Genomic DNA, 16,259 nt, shown 5'->3' with positions numbered 1-16,259 from the left:
TTAATGAAGTAGCAATGTGATTATCCTGTTCTGCCTAGACAGACATGGTCCAGTGTGAGTGGCTACTACCCAGCATTTTCTCGGGTTCAAAGTGTGGTGTGAATAAGCTGTAATGTGTTGAAACTGTGTTCATTATAATGGGTCAGACCTGGGATTTGTGTATGAAAGGGGAATAAATCACCTGTGTTCTCTATCCTATTGCATGAGGTGTAAGTTATCACTGGACTAGTTCATAGAAGTCCATGGGGGAGATGTATCATTGTGCCGCTAAGTCTTTCTGCTTCTCCATCTTACGGAGGTGAAAGCAGTGCCACTGCCGGAGTGGGAGAGTGAAAACTACCCCCTCCGTCGGTCACCACCAAAGCACACCACGGATCAGCCCAGTGCCGATGCGCTGTGTCTCCATTCTCGGCCATTTCCACTGTGCATGCACGGGGTCTCGCAAGATCTCAGTGCAGCCCGCAAGCCGCCGTAGCAGGGACAGTGCTGTCCCTCCTGTGGTGATAGGGCTGCAGCTGTCGGAATGGTCAGTGTCACTGACTGTTCACACATTGCTAGCAGCGCCGATAATGAAAGAGGCCATAGCGCGCCCCTGTTATTTACCATCCAACCCCACAATATTACATGGAGGAGAAGTGATATCAGTGCACCACTCCTCTGCCATATCTCCCCTTCATAAATCTCCCCCTATGTTCTAACAATAGCCATACATTTATGATCAGAGAGATATTATAGAAGCTGTGAGTTGAATGTACTATTGGTAGAGCTAATAAATTTGTATGAATATAAAACAAGTCTAGGACTCTTATTAATAGCATACAAAAGGCTGCCATTTTATTGTATTTTGGGGGAGAGTTATCAAATTTTGGAGAGAGATAAAGTACCAACCAATCTGCTTCTACCACTTTTCTAGCACATCCTGTAAAATTACAGAATCTTATTGGTTGGTACGTTTTTTCTTTCTCCAAGAGATAATAAATCTCCCCCATTGTATCAAGGGTATAGGGTAGATGTACTAAGCCTTGGAGAGAGGTAAAGTACCAACCAATCAGCTCCTATCATTTTTCAACCGCAGCTTGTAAAGTGACAGTTTGCAGCTGATTAGTTGGTATTTTCTCTCTCTCCAAGGCTTAGTACATCTCCCCCAAAGTACCAACCAATCGGCTCCTAACTGTTACTTTACCGACTGTGTTTGAAAAATGACAGGAGCTCATTGGTTGGTACTTTATCTCTCTTCACTTTCTCTCTTTCTAAGTCTTAGTACATATACCACTTTATCTTGTAAGTATTCATGGACCTCTACTCAATTTGGACCCCAAGACACGAGATATTTAATAAAAGTTGGTCTCCACCCTTTGAATGGATCCCAACCAATCACTTCCCCTGTGACATTTGAGGTATCTCTCTGGTAAGATTACTGAAAGCCAGATGACCATTTGATACTTGCCAAGATCTGCTCCCAACATCACAGGTACACTTGGTCGGATTCATGTAAGCTTGTTCCAAGCAATGCCTTTCAGATGCATATAGGCAAATAAACATTACAACATGTCCTGACCACTGGAAATGATCATAATACATCTGTATTGTATTTCTAATACAGATTAGGAACAGATACTCTGTAGATAGCTATAGAATTGGTACCATGCTGTGTAAATGTTATATAATAAAACTGGGTGAATGTCAGGGATTGAACTTCCTGGGGACTGTCAAGGAAATCCGGGAAATTTCATAACTGTGCTCCCACCTCCCTTCATCTTTATCAACTAGTCTTCAGCACACGTAGGGTCCAAAATTCATTGTTCCTAAGAATTAGCTTCATGAGCGCTGTCAAAATATGATTTAATTAATCTACTACAGTGGCAAACGCAGGATTTCTAAAAGGGGGTTTCCAAATGCGTGATTTTAGAGTGAGTGTGGCCAGTCCATGAAGAGGACATAATTACCACTTATCCAGCGTTAATATGCGTCATACAAAGTATATTGTGTGTCATAATTCCAGCATATACAGGACCAGAGATCACACTAAGCCATCCTGCCTGAGCTGAATGTTTTAGTTTTAGATGTGGGCACCATTCCAGGGCATGGGAGCAAGTCCGGGAGTCTGGGGGAGCAGCAGAAGAACCTAGCACTGTACTGGACATATATGTAAATATTGGGCTCTATAGCAGTGCACCCCTAACAGTGCATGTTTTCCAAATCCCCTAATTGGTGCACAGGTTATTTATTATTGGCTGATAAATGTTAAAAGATCCACAGGTGGTGCTATTTACTTCATTTATGATACTGAGAAGAACATGCAGCGCTAGTAACAATCTATTATATTACTATTTCTATTGTGGTCATGGTGTGTGCTGGGGAGGGGGCTTTCCAGGCAGATGAAAAGCCCCCCTGCGTTTGCCTATGTTACTAGAAAAAGAGACCCTGTTGTTGCTCATTTTGAAGTTGTATTTGCAGTAGCTGAACATTCTATAGCAATTGACCTGTTATTATAGTATTATTGTAGGGAATAAGTTATGTGCAGTTATTACATCACATTAATAATTGTGCTTACTAAAGCACAGTGCATGTACCTGTCCCATCTGGTGCTCACTCTATGCTAGTATAGATGTGTAAGGGGGATACGTTCAGTATCCTGGCACATGGGATGCTGGCGCTTAGAATACCGGCATCTTGACACCTGCCAGAGTCTTGGCAGGGTCCTCCTGACCGCCGGCATCCTGAAGGTAAGTAGCGGGGTTAGGGCTGGGCACTAAGGGGAGAGGGTTAGGTTTAGGGTGCGGGTAGGTTAGGTTTAGGCACTAGGGGGTAGAGGTTAGGAGGGATGGGGTTAGGGTAGGGGGAGGGGTAAGATGCCTACTGACAGGTGTCGGTATCCTAACCCTGTCGGGATGCCGGCATCAGGATTTTGACTAGCCGGGATCCCGTACCCATCCCATGTGTAAGGCTATGTCTCATATAGTTCTTTTGTTCATATAATTTATTGTTTGTAATAATGACTGTGATTTCCTTGTAAATGGATGTAGTATGAGGTGGTAATGTACAGACAAGTTCACTGTAACATATAAACAAAGTAATACAATGTAGTCGTTACTAATTATAATGCTGATATTGATGGTATTTACTGTATAGGGGTGTTATTCCTTGTAATAAATCTCACCATTTATACAGCTATTATTTATATATGTATAACTTGTGTTTTATTAAATAGCAGATAGCATCATCAATGGTTTCAAAAAGGTTGATTATTTTATTACTAAACATACCTTTAATACATTGAGCTTGCCATATTGGAAAGGTTTTCTAAACTGAGCAAGAAATTCCCAAAGCTGTTTTTGATTCCAGTAGATAAAAGGGGCTTAGTGTCTTCTTCCATTCTGTGCTCACTTGGCACTTGCTTATGTTGGCCCATGTTCTTTATACCCAGTACTGGCCTGATCACTCCCCACATCTACTTTGCTCTGTTTCCCCACTTATCTAACTGAGGGGCAGATGTATTAAGCTCTGGAAAGTGATAAACTACCAGCTACTTAGCTCCTGTCATTTTGCAGGCTATATGTTTGAACAATGACAGGAGCTGATTGGTTGGTCCTTTATCACTCTCCAATGTATCACTTTCCAGACCTTAATCCATCTGCCCCTGTGTTCCCAGTCTAATTGGGCTGTTGTAGAATCCCAGAGAGAATATGTAATCCCCGATCTCGTGTTGTCCATTAGAAGAGAGATCAGAGGGACCGTAATCTTTGGGGCTACAGGTAGAGGGGGTGATTCAATTAGCCCTCTGAGGAGCAAGCAGGAAAAAACAAAAGCATCATGTGTAAACATAACCTATGGGGCAACTATGTAACCTTGCAGACAAAAGAGCCCTCAGTGTCAGAATGAAGTTTTGCTGTCTTCTGTTGCAAATTTGTTAGTCTTACGCCTGTTCTCCACAACCAGTCTACTCTTCACATTTGGCTAGTTGCTGTCCTAGATTATGACACTTCTCCCTGTTCTACATAGCTATAGTCAGTGGGAAAACTATAACATTATAGAGGAACAGTATCTGTTCATTTTGTGATTGTATACTGACTTTTGTGTTACGTGGGGACATTATATGTCTGTGACAGCTTAATGCATTTAGCGGTTACTAATACCCCTTTTACACCAGAGCAAAAACCTGGGTTTTTGCTGGGTCTACCCAGGTCGCAGCTCAGTGTAAATGGGTCCCTGAAAAATAACCTGGGTCAAGTGACCCTGCAATCCAACCCAGGTAGCTACCAGGGTTGGACCCAGGATGGACCCGGGTAATGGTGCAGTGTAAACGGTGCAACCCGGGTTATCTGACCTGGATCATGCCTAAAATGAGCTGATTGGTGGCTGTGGAGCATTCACCTCCCACTTTTTATGACCTCACAGGTTTAGCAGGGCAGACCTGAGTTCAGTGTGAACAGGGCTGACCTGGGAGTAACCCAGATGAAAGGTGCAGTGTAAATGGGTCTGACCTGGGTCTGACCAGGGTTGGAACCATGTCCAAAAACCCAGGTCGGACCTGGGTTTTTGGTGGAAAAGAGGTATAAGTGTACAAAGGTGGAAGGCAGTCGCTAAAGTTTTATCTCAAACTTTTTCTCTGCATGTTTTTTGTTTTTATTTTTATTTAATGTAGAGGGGAAATATTTGTGAACATCTGGGAATAGTGTTGGTACCAGGGTCCTGGAAAGAGGGTCTGTGAGTGCCTTGGAAAGTCGCTGATAATGACTGCAGGAAGTCGCTGTTATTGTTACACAGGCTGGAGTCTTGAGGAAATAATTCAGAACATGTTACTGCTTTGAAATTGGCCAAAATGAAAGCACCAGTTTGATTACTCTGTTCTACAAATGGCTCTTCTGCTTTTTGTTGTACATAGAACGTGATTACAGATAAGAACCACATGCTCATCTAGACTGCCCAGTTTTATTCCTAAGAACCTCTTATACCCCTTTTACACCAACCGAATAACCCGGGTTATTGCCGGGTCGACTTGGGTCGATGCTCTGTGTGAACAGCTCCCAGAAAAATTTCCCGGGTTGATTTACCCGGGAATCTTACTCTGTTTGAGAGCAGGGTTGAACACGGGTTGTTCCCGTGTCATGCGGCAGTGTGAACGTGTGCTACCCTGCTTATTTGACCCGGCTAGCTCTGAAAGATGCTTATTGGAGCTTCTGGGGCACTGGCAGATGATGTAATTTGTCAGTGCCCTGCAGAGAGATGCACATGAAGCCATCGCTTGCCTGCCTAACCTCCTGCACCACAGCAGCCTGACCAGCAGCCCCAAAAGCAGGCAGGCACACAGCCTGCCATAGCCAGAACTGCAGCCTGCACCACAGCCTGACCAGCAGCCACAAACGCAGGCTGATACACAGCCTGCCACAGCCAGAACAGCAACCTGTAGCAATGCTGTAATCAGTCCCCACCCCTCTCTTTTGTTGCCTTTTGTGACCATCTTTGTCAGACCTTAAAACAGACCATTTTTAATGACTTCTATAGAGAAAAGCAGGGATTACCCGGGTTCAGTGTGAACGGGGCAAACCCGGGAATGACCCGGGTCAAGTTGCAGTGTAAACGGGGTCAGAAGCCGAGTTCGACCCGGGATTGACCAGTGTTCAAATTCCAGGGTCGGACCCGGGATTTTGGTGTAAAAGGGGTATTAGCCTATTAATCATTAGGTTTTTCTTTCAGATTTAGGATGTCTGTTCCCAAGCATGTGTAATTTTCTCTAATTTATTAATCTCCACTCTCTTTTGGAAGGATATTCAACCTATCCACTCCTCATTCTTCCTCCAATTTTTGCAAAACCTTTTACCCTCCTGTGTTAGGGCATGACCTCTTGTCCTGATACCTCTCTTCCTTCTCTGTAGAATGATTCCTCCCTGTACCTTACTAAAACCTGTAATATATGTGGCAGCCTCCATCATACTCCCTCTCCCTTCTCTGTATACATGGACACTGTCAATTTTCACTGGAATTCAAGTATGATAATCTAAACCCTGCTTTGTAAACGGTATTAAAATTGTCTGCTCATTTAGTAATCCCTCTGCCTGCTTGGTAACTTGTAACTCCTCGTTTTCCCTTCCTCATAAATAGAGGCCTTTGTGAAAACTCTTTCAAAGTGCCAGTTGCCAAATATAGCTTGTAATATTGATGCTAAATGCTTATATAAACAAATTATTTCCCTTTAATCTACTGGAGGTAGCTACCCTGTAGGGAACTCAGTCCCCTTGAGTAAGGTTTATTCTTTAACCTGATAAAATGAAATGTACAGTACATGTCTAGGTTAGCAACACTTATCTTATGCTTGTTGATTGAGTAACGTAAACTGTATGTATGTACAGCGAAGGTTGTTCCGATAGCCCCTATCAGAAATGCTGGTTTGGCAGTGTCTATAGGATAATGGTCTTTGTGTCTGCGTCGGCATGTCACATGTTGAGTGATCCCTGGAGCTACTGAGGTATTTTAATTGGTGTTTGGCACAGGTCTATAAGATGCTTTCTCGATTTGCATTTACTATTCCAAATATATCAGCATTTTCTTCCAGTGTTACAACTGTGTTCTTCGTGTTGCATTATTTAAATGCTGTAATGTTTTTGGAAGATGTTCTTCAGCAGTACAAACATTTATGCTCTTGCTGTGAGCAATGAATCATCATTGAAGATTTATACTTTTACCAATACTGAGGCAGAATAGACTGTATTTTACATTAGAGATTATATGTTCTGAGCATAATTTTTGGTTTTTGAAATCACCATACAGTATATTTGGTCAAAGGGGATGTTCACCTTCAGAAAACTTTTACCAGTATATGGGCTCCAGCAATCTGCACTTAATACCCACCCTTCTATATTATATTATTATTTTTTTAAATGCACTGCTTAAAGTACTATATCAAGCACATTTGAATGAGTGCCTCTTAGAAAAAAAATATTTCTAAAGGTGCATACACACAGCGATTTTTTTGAACGATTATCGTTAACGATATAGTTCAATCGTTGAAAAAATCGTTCACTTTCTGAGTTAAAACGATGAACGATTATCGTTCATGCGCGTTCTCGTTTGTAGTTCAGTCAGACTGACCAACTCAACGATTTTCAGTAAGGGAATATGCAAAAATCTTTGTAGTTCAAAAAATCGTTCATTACATTTAGTAAATGAACGATTTTAGTAAACGATTTTCGTTCATTTTTACCTTGAAACAATGAATGAAAATCGTTTACTAAAATCGTTCATTTACTAAATCGTTGTGTGTGTATGCACCATTAGCATAAAAACAGTGCATTGCTTTTGTTACATTCTTGCATCCTCTAATAGTGGTTCAGAAATTGGATTAATTCCTTGTTTTGGTAGCAATGATCAGCTTGTTAGGAAGTTCTCTGATTTAATCATTCTGCAATTCAATTAATGTCGTCCTGATCGATGCTATATTGTAGTTTAAGCTGCCCCTCATGTGACTCATCTAGTGATAAAATGCACTGGTGAAGCTCTCTAGACTGTGCCATGTGTGCCCTATAAGTGGATGTCAGGCACTGGAATATAGTGAGCTATTGCTACTACTACTTCAGACAGTAATTGTAATTACCCATATCGTGCCTAAGAGCGTCTGACAGTGTTGTTGATCCACATTGACAGAGCCACGTTTCCTCCGGTTCCAGTGTAACATGTAACAAAATACCAGCTCTGCGCTCATAAGGGCTGTATAGGATCAGTATTTTAGCCTAACCAGCTTTCTAGGTGTTGTACATTTAATATAAATTCCTCCAGCAGACTGTTTACATTAGCTAGGCCGGGCAGTTTACTTAGTGTGTTATAATGGGAGAAAAATGATTGTGAGACACGCTAAAAATGATATATCCCATATGCAGAATGTAAATGTCTCTGACGTGCAGCTTCATATAGATACGTGGGAGACAACACTAATATTGTATCAACAGTTGTTCGCGAGATGTGTTTATGACCCAGCTATATAGCTGAGCTAGAGACCTTCTTTATAACCTCTATTGGACATGTTTGATACAAATTACATAATGCCAGGGCAATGGGCCAAACATGTCAAGCACACAGACATAATTACCAAGTGTCTCTTCCTACATTCACTGCATGGAGCACTGCAACATAATTTAATGAGTAGGGGCATGCCATACACAGAGCTTCTCACCAAATGATTCCTGCTACTGTGATCACTATGGAGAGCGCTGATACACAAATGAACAAGTAGGAGTATGTAATACACACACCTAATCACCGTGTTTGTTCCTATAGTCACTGTGATGATTTCATTAGGGTGAGATGCCTACTTTTCCAGCCTTCATCATAGTAACATAATATTCTTTTAAATGCTTAATAATTATATTTAATATTGGCAGAACTAACCCTGTAGGGTAAAATCAGAGTTATATTGTATAGATCTTTAGAGTCATTGTTGTGGTAGAAAACGGGTTCACTCTAGCACTTTTACAGAGTTCTTTACAATAGAAGTTGAAAATTAGCTTTATTTATTACAGGTCTCAATTGGGATCATATGTGACTGGAAATATATAGCACAAAATGGACTAATATAGTATTTCCCACTGTTGGGATGCCACACCCCACCATTGGAGCATTTGCTTTGGTTTGCTTCTATATTTGCATTGTGACACTTGACTTTGTGGATCATGATGGAGACGCACAGGATTCCTCTCCGTGATGAACAGAACAAGACGTTCCTTATTGATATTCAGCTATGTGCGGCAAATTGAATACCATGAAAATGTGTGCACATCTCATGCTTGATCAGCTGTAAGTGATTGAGGTTATACAAAGTTGGAGACGGTCCCTACTTTGCCAAATGACACAAAACTGGCTAACTACTTTTATCATTTTCAAATCCACAGATCCAACGGGATTTTGTAAAAATTGCTGTATTCAAAATTTTACACTCTATAAATAATAAGTAAAATAATATATTAATAATAATTTTATTAATTTCATGAGTTATTTAATACCTTGAGGATAATCAACTGCATCTGATAATAGTAATGACTGTATAGAACAGTGTTTCCCAAACTCTGCCCTTAAAACCCCCTAACTAGGGGCATAAGTTCATGCCAGACCCCTGGAGGCAAAATAGATAGTGGCTCCGGCTTGCACCAGCACCCCCAGTGTCTTTTCCATCCAGCACCCCCAGTATCTCTCCATCCAGCACCTTCAGTGTCTCTCCTGCCAGCCTTATAATGCCTCGCCAGCTCCTGCCCCTGCATCCCTCAAGCTTCACTTACCTTCTTCTAGGTCTTCTGGGTTCTGGCTGTGCTTGCTTGCTCCTCTAAATGCCGCGGTCCTCTGACTGCCATGTCACATATCTTCAGGCAGCGCTGGCGGTTGGTGCAACAAAGTTTTGTTGTTGCGACTCGCAATAAACTCGCAATAAACTAATCTTTATTGCACCAGCCGGTGGTGCCTAAAAATGAAACAGTGGCTCCCCGGACCCCACTAATAGATCCCTCTATAACCGCCTCCTGTGCTGCTGACAATGGTTATAGATGTATTTATCTGTGTGCCCCTGTAGCCCCCCTGATAACAGGTGCATGGAGGCCAGTGACTTCACTGCCTCATTTCTTGCTCCATTACCTCTGTTGCTGTGCGCCCTGGTCTACCCAACACATTCATATGTTTTCCTTTTCTAGTGTTAGATTTCTGGGAAGAATCTAAGCATTAGACTGTGCAGAGAATGTTTTGCCGCAATATGCTAGTAAATCATTGACAAGGTGAACCTTTACTGACATAACAGGCAGAAGTTCATTGTTGCATAGAGGTGGCAACTGCCAAAATGTTAATGTGAGTCTGACAAAATAAATACTGTATGTCCTAGGATATAAGATTGCACCCAACAGGTTTCCTCACTGGAAGAGTTAACATTTAATGTTGATTGGCTGAAGCCTAATAGACAAATTGGAACCAACTCTTTTTATTCCATATTAAACGTGTATCCAGCCATTTTCCTTATATGTACGTATATCTGAACAGTCCTATTTCACTCTGCGGCAGATAACATTATACAATTTGTTATACTAAATGATTTGTTAAATTAAAATTAATTAAATCTTAGTATTTAAAAATGAGTAAATACAGCTGTGTTCTGCTCATTATTTTAATCTGTCTTTATATGGTAACTTGCGGCACTAGGAGAGAGAATTATTTTGCAATGACCACATTGGAGCCCCCACTATCCTTCCAGATTGCCTAATTTACTGCCAGATTCTTTGGTCCAGACATTCCCAGTTCTGATAACATAAGAGACTATTGTCTTGAGAGTAGTAATTACAACAGATGTGATACACAGGATTCAGAGTGATAAGACTATATTTCCTCTAGTGACCATGTAAAATTCGCTAGTATCCACTTTGGCCCCCCTTCTCCTGTGCAAAGGAAGAAAAAACAACACCTTGTCAATGTCATTTGAGTCCATTATGTAATAATGCTAATTAACATTACTTAGTGAAAACAATATGGATTATAAAGTCAGAATTCATTCATACACAGGGCCTGGAATTGTGTCTCATGCAATAGTGATTACGCACTACTGCATCATACCAAGCCGGGTCATCCCCAAACATAGGGCCTGATTCAGACCCACTCGCAAGCGGCTGTCCGCTCGCAAGTGGGTCGATGTTATGGACTGAGCATGCGCACGACGGAGGGAGCTCCATCGTGCGCATGCGCCAGACGCGACGAGCGAAGGAAAGTCCTTCGCTCGTTGTGTCCGATCAAAGGGGGCGTGCTGTCAATGTTGATTGACAGTACGCCCCCTTTGGTGGGCGTGCCGGGGGCGTGCCTCCCTGACGGGGGCGTTCCCACGGGAACGCCTCCCGTCAGAAGCCGGCCCACTGACATCACTAGTGATGTCAGTGGGAGTGATTTTGGCTCTGATAGAGCCAAAATCACTCCGGAGCTTGCGGTTGAAAACCTCAACCGCAGGCTCCGGCTCGCAAATTCGATGGTCGCGATGGTCTCGACCATCGCGACCATCACAATGCACGCTCGTATAGCCTGTGGGTGGTGACCCACAGCTATACGAGCGTCCAGGAGGACGCTCCATGAAAATGGAGCCCGGCCCTCATTCAGAGCGTGCGCTCTGCTCAGAGCGTACGGCTCTGAATGAGGGCCATAATGTCTGTAGGCATATTCTTTATTTGTGTGTGATATATAATACATCCGTCACTGTGAGTCACAGCTACACACAGGACATTCTTCCTATTTTAATCATTCAGACAAAAGGCCCCATTTTTGTGTATTTGTTTTTCTTTAGTAACCTTTTCCCTTCATATGTTTACAAGCAAACAAGTTTTTTATTACTCAGAATAATAGCCCCATAAAAATACAGTTTGTTACATTACTAATCATCTTCTTATATGAACCCACAAAAAACCCTGCTCAGAAAATGTCAAATTGAAACATTTGCATTTCTGGCATGAAGAGTAATTTCTTTGGTACATCAGTGTATGCCCTGTGTAAGTTCCTTTCAGGACCAAGGCAATCCATTCTATGGAATTACCAGAGGGCCTGAGTCAGCACACTGCTGATAGCAGATTCCCGATTATCTGGTATCTGCGTGTGTGCAGGACCCATTCTGTGAGTGTGCAGAATGGGTCCTACGTAGTCGCACGCAGAGTCCTGAATGCCTCTGCCTGATTGACAGGCAGAGGCATTTAAGGGGCGGGGGCAGCCGGCGTTCCCGGAAATGGGGCGTGTCCGCCCCTTTTTCCGGGAGTGGTCAGCCCAGGATCTGCGTTGCGCAGTGTCCTAGGTTCGCGAAGCCGGCCAGTCTGAGTAAGCTGAGGCTTACTCAGCTGGCCGGAGGCCCAGCGCCGTCAACCATCTAGACCACCATCCACCAATGGTCGCGATGGTGATGCCAGCCTGCGACCTCCGTCTCAGTGCGGGGATCGCAACTGTAGCAGAGGGTGTCATACACCTCCAGTTGCATTTGCATAATAGCAAGGATTGCAGCCTACGTGCAGCTTTGCAATTGCGATCCTTGCTGAATCAGGCAAAGAACTGGTACTGTAGCTAGACTGATGGAACAGAAATATAATATTATAAGAGATTAGGCTGTGGGAACCTATAACTCTCCAACTGGTGAAGAACTACAAATCCCAGCACACGAGTTGTCGGCCAGAGCTTCCACCATAGCTAGAGAACTATAGGTTTATTGTGTCTGTCATCTATAGTCTCCAACAGTCTGTATTATACCGCGACTGGCCCGTGTTCTTAAGATTTCACCCTAACTTTTTTTTGTACCTTGAATTGGCTTTATTTTATAATATTGACCAGCTACACAATAACATGTTTCTTTTAGGCATGTCCCATGCAGTTCTTACCATTTATTCTTACTATCTGAGCATTAAAAGTCAATATCTATTGAATAGACAAAAAAATGCAAAAAGTGTGTTCTCATGAAATCCAGTACACATCTTAGATGTGGATTGTAGTGCTACAGGGTCCCGCAAGACATTATCTTTTATAGGTGCTTAGATACATCACCTCCTTAGCAGAGTTTCTATGGAAAATATACTAGCTGTTGCAAATGGCTTTGCTTGCAAAAATATTTTTATTTGAGGTGTTCTATTTTATTGCTTTGCATAGGGGCCCTATCGCGGGAGTGGTCCACTTGACCAGCAGCGCCTTCACCCCACCACTCACACCAATGTTACTGTGCGCCCTCTGCACAGACTGCTATGTAGCCTATCCTATTTTAGTGAATGCGGGCCCAAAGCACCTCACCTCCCACCCCTTACCGACCATGCGCATGGTGCCACACCTATCTTTTGCATTGATGATGGCAATAAATTTCGTTTTTGTTATTGCTCAGCTTTAACTTGACGGATTGAAATGAAACAAAGTTCAAGTTATGTTTAGGAGCTTCCACTACAAAAATCAGTTCAGTCGTTCTTGCGCCAGATTGAAACAGACAGATACAAAGTTATTATAATATTGACATAGATCAGTGGTTCTCAAACTTGGTCCTCAGGACCCCACTCCGTTTATTATTTCCAGGTGACCCAGCCAGGCTCGGACTGGCCCACAGGGGTACAGAGGAACCCCCAGTGGGCTCCAGTGCCTGAGGGCCCACCCTCTTCTTTAGGGATCAGGTTCCAGACTGTGTACTTGAATTATACTGCACAGTACTATTGTGTATTTTCTACAATGCACCGCGGTTATTAATCTGGTACATTATCATGTATTCACTAGCCGTATTTACTATATGTATATATTTAAAAGGACCCAGACCCCCTCTGGAGGCTGGCCACACCCCTAAGAATGGGCCCCTATCACTGCATTCCCCCAGTGGGCCCTTCATGCCCCAGTCCGACACTGCACCCAGCAGTTGCACAGGTGTATTCATTACTTACTGACACATTTTAAAAGATCCACAGGTGTGGATAATTATTTCACTTGTGATTCTGTGAGGAGACCTGGAAACCGTGCACTGTTTGGGGTCCTGAGGACCGAGTTTGAGAACCTGTGGCATAGATTATGTTCTATGCTCAAGGAAACTGACTGTATCAGGCCATCTGTATTCAGGACGTATGTGTGGAGGGGGGGGGGGGGGGGCTTGAGAATAGTAATTGGGTGCCCATCAGTACCTGAAGAGTTAAACACATGCTTGTGGTACATCTACATGTAATGATTCTGTTTCTCAGAAATAATAAAGTAATATTTTACTGGCATCAGTGGTTATGTGTATAAAATGCTGCGTATCAGAGGTATATAAAGAGTGTTGGTTAATGATATTTCGGGTTTAGGTTCTCTGCATGCTCTATACGTAGTTATTCAATATACACATTGTATAAGGCAATGGATGCACTGATCGGCTCTGAGTACTGTCCTCACTGCATTTGGATTTTGTGTGGGAACTGAATCCTACCAGGGCAGCATAGCTGAGTCAGAGACATATTTCTGCCTTCCAAGTACCGTGGGACTGATTGAATCTTCTTTCCGCAGCTCTTTCCAGCTCCCATCCATGTGGGGAGACTCCCATGCCATAGGAAATGACACAGAGTCTGTACACACAGCACATCTGCTAATGGTGCATGATAGGCATGTCTTTCAAGACTCCTGCTTAATAATGCCAGACAGATGTGCTAGTTTATGTCTGCCCCACGAACCCATTACTCTGTTGCTGCTTTCAGTGGAGGTGTCTGAAGAGGCTCCGTGTTCCAGAGTGACATTTTGTAGACCACAGGTGACCTAGACAGAATAATTTACCGAGTGTGCAAGAAAAAAAAACAGTTTTACAGACCCTCAGTTAATTGTATCCTTGCCCACCCATATCTTCCGTATAGCTGTGTTGTGCAATGTAAAGCATTATTATATTGCATGTGCTTATTATATTGCATGTGCTGAAGAAGAATGAGGCGCTGTCAGAGGGAGCACCCTGTAGCTGTATTGTAACATGTCAAAGTATTCTCTCAATCGAAGGACGCAGATTGCCTACCACCTTTATGGGTCTGATTCAGGGTTGCACACAAGTCCGCTTTGTGGACGGATCTGGTGATTTCCAGCAGCTTTGCCTGTGTCAGAGGTATGCATATGCAACTATGGGCGATTTAGAGTCGATGTATCTTAGGCAGAAGTGTAGCTAGGTGCCATGGTGCCCAGAGCAAGGGTATGTTTCGGCGCCCCGCCTCCCCTCTACTGAATTGTGGGCATGGCTAACATGTGGGGGCATGTTACATTTGAAAATAAAAAATATTTAAAAATCCTAAATTGGTGACAGAGGGCCTGATTCAGCAATGATCTCAATTGCAAAGCTGCACGTAGGCAGCTTTGCTATTGCGATCCTTGCAATAATACAAATGCAGCAGGAGGTGTATGACAACCCCTGCTGCATTTGCTATCCTAGCACTGTGGCTGAGGTTGCAGGCTGGGATCACCATTGCGACCATCGGTGGTCGATGGTTGCGATGGTGGAAGGCGTCGGGCAGCCAGCTCAGTAAGCCTCAGCTTTCTCTGCCTAGGCGACATGCGAGCCCAGAAGACTGCGTACGTCCACCCTGTTTCCGAGAACGGCAGCCGTCCCCACTGATCGTAGCAGGTCCCCATCCCTTATATTTATTATTAAACCCATCAGTCAGTGACCTATTAATTATATATCAGTGGCCCAAGACACTGGCTGATGGGTGCAATAATATATATAAGGGATGGGGACCCTGCTACAGAGGAGGGGGAGGGGGCACTGCCACCTACTTTCCTCCCCCTCACTGATTGTCACATTTCCCCATCCCCTATTTTCAGTATTGCACAAATAGTGACCGCCCCAATAAATTATAAAGTACGATACTGTAGCCTGCCTGCCTGCCTGCCTGCCTATAAACAAAGTGCAGCCAATGAGCCAGAACACACTTTTTTTTTCCCTTGGTGTCGGTGCAGTGCGTTCCAGGCGGCTCATCTCTCCAGACCCCTGTCTAGAGACTCTCCGCGCGTCTGACGTCACACACACTACTCTGGAACAGGAGCGCAGAGTGAGAAAGCCTACGTGGCTCAGCGTGTCACTGACAGGCTGCGGCACGCAATCTTAACTTTTCGGTGCCTGGAGCTTGTGCTCTACCGGAGCTGCCCTCCCTACGCCCCTGATCTTAGGTGCATCTCCACTTGTGGATGAATGGGAGTAAGTGCACAACAATGGTGCGTTATAGCATGTTGGATAAAGGGGGGCGGTAGATGAAATTGTAGGCTACTATGAGGTGAGCGCACGCGGAGATCCATTTAATTTCAGATGGGTCTCTTGCACCAGATATTGGGCTAGTGCAAATGCACGAAGATAGTGATGACAGCTCCTTTCACCAGTGGATGAATAGGGCGATGCTACCAACCCTGAATACAGTGATGGATCCACATTTATTTCTGGGTACACAGTGCGGTCACATCTGCGCCCAACTTGCTGCGACTCTGAATCAGCCCCTATGTATCCAAATATTAGAGAGAAGTTTTTGATTTTATGGTGCGGTCACTTCCACTTAATGGATCTATGAGTGACAGTCCTGTGAGCTCTGATGTTCTGGTCTATGGTGTCATTGAGAGTCTGACTTAATTTCTGGAATTAATCCAATCCTAGGGATCTAATTTTACCTGCTGTGCTCACCATTGTTATATAATGTACGTGAACTCGGCCCTCACTTCCCTCTTTCTTACCCACCCTTTCCCCTCTCAATTCTTCTCTATACTGAATTGTGCAAAAATGTGGACTGTGATAGCACAGACTGTAACTATCC

At 43.5% G+C, this 16,259-nt stretch overlaps 1 protein-coding gene across 3 annotated transcripts in view; it reads left to right on the top strand.

The window, feature by feature from the left end:
- Positions 1-16,259, top strand: part of TNS1 (tensin 1) — a 754,643-nt gene that overhangs the window by 488,771 nt on the left and 249,613 nt on the right. The gene's annotated exons all lie outside the window — the stretch shown is intronic.

The sequence above is a fragment of the Taudactylus pleione genome, unplaced genomic scaffold (genome assembly GCF_031769625.1).
Source record: "Taudactylus pleione unplaced genomic scaffold, aTauple2 ptg001477l, whole genome shotgun sequence".
NCBI classification, from domain to species: domain Eukaryota; kingdom Metazoa; phylum Chordata; class Amphibia; order Anura; family Myobatrachidae; genus Taudactylus; species Taudactylus pleione.
This window is presented reverse-complemented; position numbering and strand designations above follow the sequence as displayed.